Here is a 15,308-nt window from a genome sequence, read left to right on the forward strand (position 1 = left end):
ATGCATATCTGTATTATTTAGAAAATGTACGTACATTTGTATATCAGTTCAGTTTAGTCACTTAGTCATGTCCGACTCTTGGTGATCCCACGGACTGCAGCACGTCAGGCTTCCCTGTTCATCACCAACTCCAGGAGCTTACTCAAACTCATCTCCATTGAGTCGGTGATGCCATCCAACTATCTCATCCTCTGCCATCCCCTTCTCCTCCTGCCTTCAATCATTCCCAGCATCAGGGTCTTTTCAAATGAGTCAGTTCTTCCCATCAGGTGGCCAAAGTATTGGAGTTTCAGGTTCAACATCAGTCCTTCTAATGAATATTCAGGACTGATTTCCTTTAGGTGGGACTGATTGGATCTCCTTGCAGTCCAAGGGACTCTCAAGAGTCTTCTCAAACACCACAGTTCAAAATCATCAATTCTTTGGAGTTCAGCTTTCTTTATAGTCCAACTCTCACATCCATACATGACTACTGGATAAACCATAGCTTTGACTAGATGCACCTTTGTTGGCAAAGTAATGTCTCTGATTTTTATCATGCTGTCTAGGTTGGTCATAACTTTTCTTTCAAGGAGCAAACATCTTTTAATTTCATGGCTGCAGTCACCATCTGCAGTGATTTTGGAGCCCAAGAAAATAAAGTCTGTCATTGTTTCCACTGTTTCCCCATCTATTTGCCATGAAGTGATGGGACCAGATGCCATGATCTTAGTTTTCTGAATGTTGAGTTTTAAGCCAACTTTTTCACTCTCCTCTTTCACCTTCATCAAGAGGCTCTTTAGTTCTTCTTCACTTTCTGCCATAAGGGTGGTGTCACTGGATATCTGAGGTTATTGCTATTACTCGGGCAATCATGATTCCAACTTGTGTTTCATCCAGTCCAGCATTTCTTATGATGTACTTTGCATATAAGTTAAATAAGCAGGGTGACAATATATAATTTTGACATACTCCTTTTCCTATTTGGAACCAGTCTGTTTTTCCATGTCCAGTACTAACTGTTGCTTCTTGACCTGCATACAGATTTCTCAGGAAGGAGGTCAGGTGGTCTGGTATTCCCATCTCTTGAAGAATTTTCCACAGTTTGTTGTGATCCACACAGTCAAAGGCTTTGGCATAGTCAATAAAGCAGAAGTAGATGTTTTTCTGTATATACAAATATACATAAATGCATGCATATCCATATATACATAAATGCATGTATATCCATATACATACATAAACGTATGTATATCTGTATATATTCTATTATTTAGAAGATAATATTCACAAATGTATGTATTCTAAAGTGTATACGTAGGACCAAGATAACACCAGGAGAAACAATCTGTAGTACTAAGAAAGAATCTTAAGTTATTGCATATAGCCCAGAATGTAGGGGGAAAAAATGAGCAAGACTATGATATGCATAAATCCAACTGACTTAATATCCTACATAACATGCAAGACATGCCTAGTTCGAAAAGCTCCGCTGATTTACTGACACCCCCAACTTTGATTAAAAGGATACCCTCCTGTTGTTTCATTTTCAGTGATGGAGCCTAGAGTTCATCAGATCCATTCCTCTGCTGTGAACACCAGCCCAAGCAGCCATCTGTATCCTTCCCTGACCCAACACACCCACATATCACACTCCAGCCTCAAGGGAGGAAAGACAAAAATCTTCATTTACCAAAATCGTAATAAAAGTATTTAATTTATTTAGCTGTTTTGACTATTAACTGAGCCAAATGTTATAAAATGCCTTGTACATGGCAATCTCATAAAAACTGCTGTTACTGTTACTACTGCTGCTGCTACTGTCTGGTTCCAAGGCAACACATAATCTAGGCATTAACCGTTATGCATAACGAGTTCGTTGTGATATAATGTAAAGCGCTGAACGTGGAATCACATTCAAGAGAGTTTGGCTTATTTACTCTACCTCCCTAAATCTCCACTTCTCCCTCTGTAAAATGGAGCAGTAACATTTACCTCAGGATTGTTGTAAGGAATTGATGTACAATAATTAGGAAGTGGGTAGTGATGGATAAATGTCAGTATCTTCTGCGATCTCCTTCTAAACCCTTCCTGTGAGTGTCTCTACTCGAGACAAAAGGATGTAGCACTTGAATCAGTGGGTTGTACACTTGCCATTCCTTCCTGCTCTGAGTGATGGATGAAAATCTGTTATCTCTTTCTGAGCAGCAGCTGCTGTTGAGTGCCACACAAGTGTTCCCGGAACATGCTATGAGCAGATAGTGATGCCTTATTGCCCACAGTCAGCTGACCATTTCTCTGGAGGAGTGAAAAACCCAAATGTGGTATGTGGTATGTGAACCAATGCAGCCAACCTATTCAGAATTTGGACCTGGATGGATACAAGAGTGATCGCATTCTTAACTACCCCATTTCCAGCAATGCTGCATGCTTACGAAGCACTCAAAAGCCCATTCGTTGTAATTGTGCATTTAAAATGCCCCAGTTTTTATGTTTACCTCTAAAGTCAATTATGTTCCTAAATTTGTTTTGCAAGTTTTCTCCCAGGAAATTTCCATTCTCCAGATTTGAGCTATTGTATGACTTTTTATCTCCTTCCACCATCCTTTCCTATTCTACTGGCCACCAAGAAGTTTGTTAAGAAATTCGACATGAATAATGACATGAATCCTGTACTAGCACTTCTGCAAAGAGGCAGAGTAATCTTGGAGGCAAGCAGGATACAGTCCTGATCGTCTCTGTAGGGGAGCTATATCAGTTAAGCCTTGCTTCTCTCAATTGTGAAACAGAGAGAGGAATGCATTCTGGTAAAGAATGGTTGATGCTTAAGTGAATACATGAAAGGAAAATGCCTAGCACATAGCTGATGCTCAACTTTTCTATGGGTCTTCCTTCTCTACACACAGATCTGCTCAGTCTATCTTCTTGATCCCCCTTGTTAAAAACTTACTCTGAACCTCTTGCCTATTTTAACTCAGCCCTGTCACAACTTCAGAGAAGCAATTTGTGAGCAAGTAGCTGCAGAAATAGCTCCAGCTGTGTAATTTCAGAGCTTCAGTGCTTGGTGGCAGGATGGGAAGGATGGAGCCTTCCTGGGAAGAAGTAGTGACACTGTGGCACCACCCCCTATGAGACCACAGGCAGCCTGACAGACAGGAACATTTTCCAGGCTCTCACTGGGCTCAAAGCACCTGATTAGGCTCAGTGAGGGCAGACAAAGGAAAGAGATGATGGACCTCCTGCCTGGCTGCTGCTTCCACCAGCTGCTCAGAAGCCTGAGAGAAGCCAGGGAGTCAAGGTTAGCTGGAAGATGTCATACCACAATGCACTCTACTCAAGCAGAGCTCATTTTGAGCTGGCAAGTATTGTTAGCACAGAAAATATTCATTCCTGGAGTAAGGAAGCTGGAAGTTAACCAGATTCAGGGCACTCAGGGGGCCTGGTAAATCACAGACCTGCTGAACAACCTGAAAACTCCACTGAGAACAGTGAGAGTATGTATTTCAGTCACAAAGGAGCACAGAAGCTTTTTGTAAACCCAGTGAAGGTAGATGCTGTGTGATCACTTTGTAAAGAGGACAATATCTAGGACAGCAGCTACAATAAAGCCACAGCGAAGCCACAGTCCTCCTGGTGTCTTTATTTTTACTTAGTCCTTCTTAAGTTTTTAGATCTGTCATTTGCGAATATTGCCTGATCAAAAGGAAAACCTCTTGTGTGAACAGAGAAGGGCAGGGGAGGTGCGCAGACGCCAGGCAGGGGCTAGTTTATCTCTACAGTGGATCCGTCCCTCCCCCAAGCCTGAGGAGCTTGGAAGAGCAGACTGTTCCAGCTGGAGATAATGGGGAGCATGATCACCCCACTATCTCAATTATTTCTGAAACACAAACGTGCAAGGGCAGATTTGTGTTTAGGAAAAACCCAAGCCTTCCCACACAGCTGTGGGCTTTGTTCTCCCAGTCTTCTTCTCAGAGTTCCACTCTCTCTGGGAGAACTAGATTCTCACAGAAACTGAACCAAAGTGGGAAGATTAATCCAGGTGGGTTACATGCCAGTTGTTTTTCGACAATCTTTGAAGGTGGATGTGTAACAGACATTTCTAATTATTTATAATGACACTTCTATTACTATGGCTCTTTTCTCCTAAGGACTTAGGTTTCAGCATGCTCTCTAAGGCTACTGCTATTCATCACAGGTTATTTGTTTAAAAATTGAAGTAAGGTGGATATGCAATAGGCCATCTAAAATCACATTTTATGCATCTTTCTGTTATTAACATTTTTATATTACCAAGAGTGACTACTTTCTTGTGTCAATTAAATTATATTTATTTTTTAAAGACAAATTTCACAGTTGTAACTTAAAAGATTTAAAAGCAAAGTCAACAATAAACTTAAGTATAGGAGAAAGAACTTCAGATATGAGACAAAACACTAGGTTTAGTTCAACTGTACCACTTTAGAAAATGTTATTTACCCTTTCCAGCCCCAGTGTCATTAGGTATAAAACAAGGATGAAAATGAAAATGTTGTGGTTATTAGAGTTGAATTGTAGCTATAAGAGTTGAGTGTGATCAATTAAATATATGAAAGCTACCAGGTGAAACAGTTTATGATAATTAGTGTTTTCCTGGGTAGTGGTTCACATTCACAGATGGAAGGATAGCTTTGAACAGAGCTCCCATATTTGAGGACCATGGATAAAGTTTCAAAGATGGATTTCTCCAGGAAGTCCACAAATACCCTGAAAACAATGAGCAAAACTTCCGGGCACCTGTGTATGTTAGGACTCTGAGTTGCAAGTGACAGAAACTGAACCCATACCAACTTATCCAGACAAGAAAGTACAGATAAAAGCCTGGGGAGCTTGGGAACAGATGGAACCAGGGCTGGAATACAGCCAAGGTGCTCGCCCCACTTGGTAGCTGTTTCTTTCTCAAATGGGCATTATTTGTAAGCAGATAGGGTGGGGGGTCCTAGAGAGAGAACCAGGCATGGCTTTCTTGACATAAGAGAAACTGTTTTGGCCTTAACCATTTTGTGATCAAAGCCTAGCTAGAATGCTTGCTCTTGAACAGGTCTCAGTAACTGATGTTCTTAAGGGGATACAGAAACAAAGGAAAAGAAGTCAAGAAACAGTCGTTCAAAATACAACAGAGTCCTGGTTCCTCGTCAAGGGATATACACAACAATCTGATACAAATCTGAGTTCTACAGGAACGAGGTCCCCCTACTCAGGTGGAGGATGGAATGATGATGTTGACCCCCCAAACTTCAATCCACTAAAGCTTGGACTCTGGCAACCTTTGCCCCAATTCTATGATGAATTCTCCTCTGCTCAAGTCCCTTCAAGTACACACATACCCTTTGCTCAAGGGTTCCTTCATTTTGGTGTTGGGGAGACACTGCTTTGTGAAAGATCCCTCGTGTTCATACTTGCTGCAAGTAATAATAAATCCCTCCTTCTCCCAATCTCTGGGTTGGTTGTGTCTTTCAGCGAACCTAGTTTTTGGGTAACATATTCACTTTTACACAGCTGACCAGCTTGTCAAAAACATGTTGAGGGGCATGGATTCAGACTATCACTTCACCTATACTTGAAAGGAACTGGTTCTCTCTCTTCCCAAGAGGTCTCAGGAGACAACTCCTGGGGAAGAGACTTCTGTCTTTTTAGAACATCACTGTGACCAGGAGGCAGGGTATTGGAGATGCTAACGCGTACCACTTGCATGACACAGAGTAGGAAAAAGGAAAACATTTCTCAGGAGAAAAGGAGATTGAGTATGGGGAGAGAAAATTCACATAAATGGACTATTTCGTGGGAATTCTTTATCAGATTTTCAAATGTTTACATTCACCATAGAAGAACCACACATATCTACAGATTTGCGAATTAAAAGGATGTTTCCTCTTGTGGAAATGTCTTAAGGCAGGTATTTCTTAAAGAAACACAATGTTCTGTGATATGTAAAAAGTTTTCACTTAATTTCAGTCCTGTGATTAAAAAATTAAGTTACTAATACCTTCACATAAATTAACATTCCAACTGACATGCACAGAAGACTACAATTCTCTGAGCATTTAAGGTTCCATAAAATGGCTAGTATCTGTAAATAGACATCCATTAACTTCAACAAATATTTGAATACTTGTTATGCATAAGATTTTGAGCTTAGATAATGTCTAAATATAGTCGACCACTTTGAGGAAACATCCTTAACATTTGTGACTATCAATTTTACTCTCAACTTAGCTAGGTTATGGTGTCCAGTTGTTTGTCAAACACCAATCTTGACGTCGCTTTGAAGGTACGTTCTAGACGTGATGAACACTGTAATCAGTAGACCCAGGAAAGCAGATTAGTCTTTATACTGTGCACAAACTCATCTAAACAGCTGAAGGCCTTAAAAGAAAGACGGGTTTCTCAAAAAAGCAATTTGGCCTCAAAACTGCAGCATAAAAACCTCACCTGTTTCCAGCCAGCAGATTTCCAGCTTGCAGATTTTGGACTGAATACTGCAACACCAACCCTGCCTTGAATTTCCAGCCTGCTGTACAGATTTCGAGACTCGCGAGCCCCACCATCATGTGAACCAATTCCTTAAGGCAATCTCCTTCTTTCTCCTACTGGCTTTGTTTCTCTAGACTCTGGCTAATACAAGATCTCTAAAATATAAAGAGTATCAAAAACTGAGCCGAAAACCCAAAAATTAAATCAGCAGAAAAAGCAGACCTTCTGCAAGGTCGCCTACCTTGGCGTGGACCTCGATCACCCGCTTGGACACATCCCACCGGCAGCGCAAGTAGCAGGGACAGCGCGGCGGGCCGAACAGACCTTTGCAGGAAGCCTGCTCTGGGCCAACGCGCCTGCGTGAGGCCGAAACCCAGGCGCCGCCCACGAGAAGCCTCAGGTGGTAAAGATGTGCGTACGGATCATGATCGTTCTGCCTGAGATGGTGGTTAGCATGGGGTGGGGTGGGTCGGCTACAACGGCAAGAGCTTCTACCAGGTGCAAATCAAGCCTGATGGGCCCCTACCTGAGCAAGTTCTCCATCACCTATAGGCCCGTGAAGCTCGTGGGGGGTGGGGGTGGGGGGTGGACCACCCACTCTTGCGCTCAAGTAGCCTACTCCGCCAATACAGCACAGAATTCTCAAAAAAAAAAAAAAAAAAAAAGACAGTTCTGTGACTGTTTCACATAAAAAGATGTACAAAAGATACTTAATGTTCTTCAAGATTAGGAAAGGCACATTAACAGTAAATTAAAATATCTATATTACATATCAGAATGACAAAAAAGAAATACTTTCAATGTATATTAGTAAATAAATGAACTCTGTTATTAGAAATAATTTTTTTAACCTGTAGTCACTTAATTAAGATAGTTAAGGAAAGAGACTTTCAGCGTGAGAAAACAGAGAAAAGATACGCAAAACAAGTTAAATGTAAAACTGCTAGCTTAAATTTGAATTGGAAACTCATTTTTCTCTTAAAAACAAGCACATTTGAAACCCAAATCTAATCATCTTTAAAAGTGTGACTACCACTTAATGAGTATTGGTGAGAATGTGGAAAAATTGCTACCCTTGTGCACTATTGGTTGACATGTATACAACTGCTGTGGAAAACAGCAGGTCCTCAAAAAATTAAAAATAGAATTACCATATGATCAAGCAATCCCACTTCTGAGTATATATCTACAAAAATTGTAATCAGGGTCTTAAAGAGTTATTTTGATACCCATTTTCATAGCAGCATTATTCACAATAGCTAAAATGTGGAAGCAATCTAAGTGTCCACTGAAGATGAATGGATAAGCAAAATACAGTGTATACAAGCAATGGAATACTATTCAGGCTTAAAAAGGAAGGAAATTCTGAAAATGCTACAAGATGGGTGAACCTTGAGGTTATAATGCTAGGTGAAATAATCCAGTCACAAAAGGCAAATATCCTGTGATTTCTCTTGTATGTGGTACTTATGATAGTCAAAATCATAAAGACAGAAAGTGTAATGGTGGATGCTAGAGGCTGGGGAAAGGGAAAGTAGGTTGTTATTTTACAATAGTTTTAGAGTTTTAATTTCATAAGATAAAAAGTTGTAGGGATGGATAGTGTTGACAGTTGCATAACAATATAAATGAATATAATACTCTTGAACTGTACTTTTAAAAGTGGTTATGCTGGTACCTAGGTGGCACAGTTGTAAAGAATCTCCTGCCAATGCAGGAGATGCAAAAGACATAGGCTCAATCCTAGGGTTGGGAAGATATCCTAGAGTATGAAATGGCAACCCACTCCAGTTTTCTTGCCTGGAAAATTCCGTGGATGGAGGAGCCTGGTGGGCCACAGTCCATGGGGTCACAAAGAGTCGGACACGGCTGAGCAACTGAGCACGGCACAAAGCACAGCACGCAGGTGCACTTTATGCTGTGTATATTCACCACAAGTTTTTAAAAACTGAGACTATCAGACATGAACCTCCTGATGTGATACAAAAGGAACTACATATTACAACCTACAAGAGATGTTTGCCTAGATAATTGCAACTAAATCTACTCAAGCATCCACATTTAACTACTTGTTTACAAGGAATGTTTGTGTACGTACTCAGTCACTAACTTACGTTGAACTCTTTGCGACCCCATGGACTGTATCCCACCGGGCTCCTCTGTCCATGGGATTCTCCAATCAAGAACACTGGAATGGATTGCCATGTCCTCCTTCAGGGGATTTTCCTGACCCACGGATCACACCCAGATCTCCTACATTGGCAGGCAGATTCTCTACTGCTGAGCCACTTGAGTTGAATTTGGAATGATAAGCAGAAGTTTGATAGGAGAAGGGAGGGCTTAGAGGAAAGCATTGAAAGCAGGGACCATATCACAAGAATAAAGGAGGAGCAAGCTGTTCCTGTAGGAAATAATACACATTGAGCTGCATTCTGGAAGACCTTGAATGTAGACGTGAAAAGACACAAATAAATAAAAATAATGGCAATCACTCATGAGTGCTTTATAGGGGCAAAACACTGGATTTCTTGTGCTCGTTTATTTCTCACAGCAATTTTGTATGAGAGGCATTACTTTCACTGTTATACAGATGAAGAATCTGGGGCTTAAAAAAGGATAAGTAATGTCCTCAAGGATGTGCGTGCTCACATGCTCAGTCGTGTCCAACTCTTTGCGACCCCCTGGACTGTAGCCTGCCAGGCTCCTCTGTCCGTGGGATTTCCCAGGCAAGGATATTGGAGTGGGTTGCCATTTCCTACTCCAAGGTCCCCAAGGACACTCAACACTTACAAAGGCGATGTCAAAGGTTCAACGTCATTGCTTTCTTGACAGTAGAATAGGAAATCCATGGAAGAAATTATTGCTTATACCTCTCTAGCTAAAATGCAAATCACTTTGTGACTTGTCCCTGGATTATTTATTTATCATATACTATATTTAATTGATTCAAAATGCCATCAGTTACAAGACAATGATTTCATGTACCAAGAAAAATGCTGTCAACTAGGGTAAAATACAATGTTTCATCATTTAGAATTTTTATTTGCTACTCATTGACGGAATTCCTATGGTATTATTTAGACATTTATTTTGAATCACATATCACTGTTATTATATATAAAATTAATGATATTACCAAATTATGTTGGCCAAGGATTGCTAAAATTTCTTAGCATTCAATGTGGACTTTCCTACATTGCTTTTCAACTCAGTTAGCAAGATCTATATTCTTATATACATTTTCCTTTGTGCCGTCAAGAGCCAAAATATACTTAAAGTCTGCTAGTGTTGGGTACTTGTCAGATTTGCCGTAATATACAGATAGTCTACTTTTGAGTTCCATTTAGAACTTAATCCATTTTTTTTTCATGTCCTTCCCACCTCTTTCTGCAAATGTCTTTATCCTATGAGTTAAAAGAGTGCTTCTGATTTTCCTCCAATATACTGAAATTTAATTTTGCAAGTTTTGATGCTATAAATTTTCATATTTTCTCATAAAATGACATCTATGGCACAAATGCTGTGAGGCAAAATAAGGTGTCATTGGGTATAACTTGTATCTTGATTACAGAGGTGTTAAAATGTGAGAAAGAAAAATACAGGCCTTAGCATTGCTAAATATGGTAGTGGAAAATAACGTAATGTTTGCTTAAACATTATGAGATATGGAGACAGAACCAGCGTAGCTAGCTTGGGGACTGCCTGGGTTGAATCCTCTCTTGAATTACTTACTTCCAGTGTTTCAGCAACAGCCTCCCTTTCTCCCTAATTTCTCCCTGTCTTCCTTTTCTTCCTTCTTGCACATATTTATTGAATGTCTGTCATGAACTAGACATTAGTATAGGTACTTGGGAGTCATTAGAAAAGAAAATAAGGATCACACTCTTATCAGTTTTGATTTTAATCTTAAGGAAGAGAAACATCTGAAAATTGTAGAGAAAAAGAAAGATATTTTAGATGAGTGGGCTATGCAAACAAGTCTACAAAGTCAAAACAAAAACATTTTTTCCTACAGTCAATTTAGACTCTTCATAAATTACTTTCTGATCTTTATATCCTTCATTAGCATATTATGTGAATAAATTATGTATGTGTGTGTCAGTTAAGTCCAGTTCAGTCGCTCAGTCGTGTCCGACTCTTTGCGACCCCATGAACCACAGCATGTCAGGCCTCCCTGTCCATCACCAACTCCCAGAGTCTGCTGAAACCCATGTCCGCTGAGTCTGTGATGCCATCCAACCATCTCATCCTCTGTCGTCACCTTCTCCTGCTGCCCTCAATCTTTCCCAACATCAGGGTCTTTTCAAGTGAGTCAGCTTTTCGCATCAGGTGGCCAAAGTATTGGAGTTTCAGCTTCAACATCAGACCCTCCAATGAACACCCAGGACTGATCTCCTTTAGGATGGACCAGCTGGATCTCCTTGCAGTCCAAGGGACTCTCAAGAATCTTCTCAAACACCACAGTTTAAAAGCATCAATTCTTTGGAGTTCAGCTTTCTTTAGAGTCCAACTCTCACATCCATACATGACCACTGGAAAACCCATAGCCTTGACTAGATGGACCTTTGTTGGCAAAGTAGTGTCTCTGCTTTTTAATATGCTGTCTAGGTTGGTCATAACTTTCCTTCCAAGGAGTAAGCATCTTTTAATTTCATGGCTGCAATCACCATCAGCAGTAATTTTGGAGCCCAGAAAAATAAAGTCAGCCACTGTTTCTACTGTTTCCCCATCTATTTCCCATGAAGTGATGGGACCAGATGCCATGATCTTAGTTTTCTGAATGTTGAGCTTTAAGCCAACTTTTTCACTCTCCTCTTTCACTTTCATCAAGAAGCTCTTTAGTTCTTCTTCACTTTCTGCCATTAGGGTGGTGTCATCTGCATATCTGTGGTTATTGATATTTCTCCTGGCAATCTTGATTCCAGCTGGTGCTTCTTCCAGCCCAGCGTTTCTCATGATGTACTCTGCATATAAGTTAAATAAGCAGGGTGACAATATACAGCCTTGATGTACTCCTTTTCCTATTTGGAACTAGTCTGTTGTTCCATGTCCAGTTCTAACTGTTGCTTCCTGACGTGCATACAGGTTTCTCAAGAGGCAGGTCGGGTGGTCTGGTATTCCCATCTCTTTCAGAATTTTCCACAGTTGATTGTGATCCACACAGTCAAAGGCTTTGGCATAGTCAATAAAGTAGAAATAGATGTTTTTCTGGAAATCGCTTGTTTTTTCGATGATCCAGCAGATGTTGGCAATTTGATCTCTGATTCCTCTACCTTTTCTAAAAGCAGCTCGAACATCTGGAAGTTCGTGGTTCACATATTGCTGAAGCCTGGCTTGAAGAATTTTAAGCATTACTTTACTAGCATCTGAGATCAGTGCAATTGTGCAGTAGTTTGAGCATTCTTTGGCATTGCCTTTCTTTGGGATTGGAATGAAAACTGACCTTTTCCAGTCCTGTGGTCACTGCTGAGTTTTCCAAATGTGCTGGCATATTGAGTGTAACACTTTCACAGCATCATCTTTCAGGATTTGAAATAGCTCAACTGAAATTCCATCACCTCCACTAGCTTTGTTCATAGTGATGCTTCCTAAGGCCCACTTGACTTCACATTCCAGGATGTCTGGCTCTAGGTGAGTGATCACACCGTCGTGATTATCTGGGTCGTGAAGATCTTTTTTGTATAGTTCTTCTGTGTATTCTTGCCACCTCTTCTTAATATCTTCTGCTTCTGTTAAGTCCCTACCGTTTCTGTCGTTTATTGAGCTCATCTTTGCATGAAATATTCCCTTGGTATCTCTAATTTTCTTGAAGAGATCGCTAGTCTTTCCCATTCTATTGTTTTCCTGTATTTCTTCGCACTGATCACTGAGGAAGGCTTTCTTATCTCTCTTTGCTATTCTCTGGAACTCTCCATTCAAATGGGTCTATCTTTCCTTTTCTCCTTTGCTTTTCACTTCCCTTTTTTTCACAGCTATGTGTGTGTATTACTCTTTAAAATTGAAATACATATGGAGTTATTTGTACAGAACATCATATATTAGTCAAGGTGAAGAAGAAAGACTTCTGCCTAAAATGATCAGTGAAATGCAAAAAGGCAACAGTATGAAAATGAAACATAAATGAGGTTGATAAAATTATCTTGGATATATTTCTCTGTGGTGTTGTTTTCAGCCCAGATGATCCCCCCCACCCCGCCACCTTTAGCATATGTGTTCTTGTTTAAATAAGATGCCTTTGGAGTTACTTCGCTGTTACTCATGTGTGTTATGAATTTTATTTTTCCTCCCTTAAATCTATGGAGAATACATATCTTCCCAAAATGCATTTAGTCATTTTGAACTTGAAATATTTCCTCGGATTCTTCATATAGGAACAAATCTGTTATTTTCTACAGGGAATATTTTTTTTTCCTTTGCTTGATATCACAGGATAAAGAACATATCATTTTCAGCAATTTCAATTTAAATGAATCAATGTGGTAACTTTGATTTGCCTCTGTTCCTTCACAGTCACATATAGTAGTTTGCATTAATCAAATTAATAATAAAGGGATTAAAATTGCTAACTTCTAAGGGAGGAATGTGTCACTGGTATTAAATGATGCACTTGGAATGTTAATTATCTTGCATGTTAATTATTAGCTGCCTGAGGTGCAGAGGAAGTTCAAAGAAATGATACTCTAACCGTGTGTTACTTTAATTTAGGAAAAGTTCCTTTAAAGAATGAATTGCATTGCACTGGGCTTTCTAATCTGATCATGCACTAATTTAGATCAATGACCTCCAATGCTTTAAGTCCACTATCATTGGCAGTCATTGGGAGGCTTTCTGTAAAGCTGTTTACAAAGTTACTTATCAGGACACAACAAAAGATCCATTTGTTTACAAAATCGAATTTGTAATTGTGTGCAATAGAAAGGTCATCTCATTAGTTGTTGTGGTGATCAGATAATTTGTGGCATCCTGTTTTTGGTGTGTGCGTAGACTTGAGAAAGAGGAGCAAGTGGAAGGAATGGTAAGAAAGAAATGATCCCTAATGTGGTTTTTATCAATTGCTTAATTTCTTTCAGCAGCCTAACTGCTGCCACTTATGGATTCCACAACACAGATGACCATTTTTCCTTTGTTAAGCCTAGGTATACAAATAATAATGGGGCAAAATCAGCAATTGTTTGGTTGCCGTAGTGTCCATTCAATGACTTTCAGTCTAAAGAACCAGACATCTCAGCTGAAAAGAGCCTTCTTTTTGAGTTCCCTAGCCCTGGATGGAAACTTGGACAGGACTCATGACTTTTTGGCTCACTGAGAGTTAATAGAGAGTTCTGTAATTACTTGAAATCACAATACATAGTCTCATTTCAGCAAGGAAGACTGTCCAGTCCAATATATTAATCAACAATTTGACAACTCAATCTTCATTGTGAAGGAAGGATTTCATTTTCTATTTTACTCTAACTAAAGCTTGAGCACAGACATGCAGTGTGACTGCTTTTTCCCCATTCCCACCACACCCTTGCTTTGTATCTGTAGCTTTGACTTTTGGGACTTGGAGTATGGGGAAGGAGGAGGGAAAAAGCTAGAGAGGTAGGAAGTTTATTTACTGATGGTTTCAAGGTCTCTGGCCTTGGAGGATATTTAAAGCTGTCTCTTCTAATTATTTAATTTTTTTCCCCTCCAATATAGCACAGTAGGTCACAGTTGCAATAGACTAAGCTACAAAGGAAGCAAGTAACTAACTGATCGAATTGGAAGAGGTGATGTCACCCCAAACTTCACTCCATCAGTCTTAGTTGTACTGGGTCATCTGCATCCATACTGCTACAAACTGCAGTAGACTAGAACAAAGTAAGGTGAACGTACATCCATCCAGTGTCTCCTATTCAGCCGGTCCTGTGGTCCTTTTGCCTATGTCAGACCTTGACATGGCCATTGAGCTTACTGACAGCAGCACAGATCTGACTTTAAGCTAGAATGAGAACCGTTCCGTGGGTGTAGAGAAGACCATTTGCAAGGATAACTACAAACAGGTAGGCCGGCACTTGCCCAGGAGCTAATCTATTAGACCACATAGCACCAGCACATCAGCAGTCCTCAAAGACTTTGTCTTTCTGATGCAGAAAAAGATACTTTCTGGGAGCCAGCTCACGAGATCCCACCCATGACAGAGTCATGAGAAAGAGGACTGATTTGAGCATGGCTTCTCAGGCCTCGGGGATTGTTGAGAGGCTGCCTCAGCGCTCATCTTAAAAATTAGATCTCTCTTTCTGACGCTTGCTATAATAGACCTCTTCTTGTCTTCTGTGACTTGGACAAAAGGCTTTTCCTGATTCTCTTCTGAAATAGATCAGTCTGAAACCTCAATCAACAAGGCCCCTGAACGGTAGCACCCTAAATAAAATTATCTGGGATGTAGAGTATGCTGATCTAAATTCCTTTTGCTAACATATTGGTTTGTTTAATAAATGTACCTGTGCCTTTGGAGCTAATGTGCATGACTGTTCCTTAATAATAAAACAGCATTGAGAGCCTCCACACGAAAAGCCCCTATGGGCACAAAACCCTTCGCAGGAAAAAAGGCTTGTTGGGAAATATAGGAAATGTTGCTTTGTGAAACTGTTGCTTAGTCTATATTAACTCGCTATGTTTTTACTCTTAACATATTTAGCCTATATAATAAAAGCATAATTGTTGAAGATATATATAAATAGAAGTTTAGCTGTAATACAAATAGTGAGACAATTGTTGATTTAACTGAAGATTCTTACTTAGGGCTGACCTTCAGCTTGCTGTTTTATGACTTTATGGGACCACATTCTTTT

The 15,308-nt window shown here is 40.0% G+C and overlaps 1 long non-coding RNA gene across 1 annotated transcript in view; it reads right to left on the bottom strand.

Moving 5' to 3' along the window:
• Positions 1-6,827, bottom strand: part of LOC145539039 (uncharacterized) — an 83,406-nt gene extending 76,579 nt beyond the window's left edge. The window contains exon 1 of the long non-coding RNA XR_014077530.1: positions 6,731-6,827. This is a non-coding gene — a long non-coding RNA (uncharacterized LOC145539039). The remainder of the gene's footprint in view (positions 1-6,730) is intronic.
• Positions 6,828-15,308: the final 8,481 nt, after the last annotated feature.

The sequence above is a fragment of the Giraffa tippelskirchi genome, chromosome 2 (genome assembly GCF_054371585.1).
Source record: "Giraffa tippelskirchi isolate mGirTip1 chromosome 2, T2T-mGirTip1v1.2.pri, whole genome shotgun sequence".
Taxonomy (NCBI): domain Eukaryota; kingdom Metazoa; phylum Chordata; class Mammalia; order Artiodactyla; family Giraffidae; genus Giraffa; species Giraffa tippelskirchi.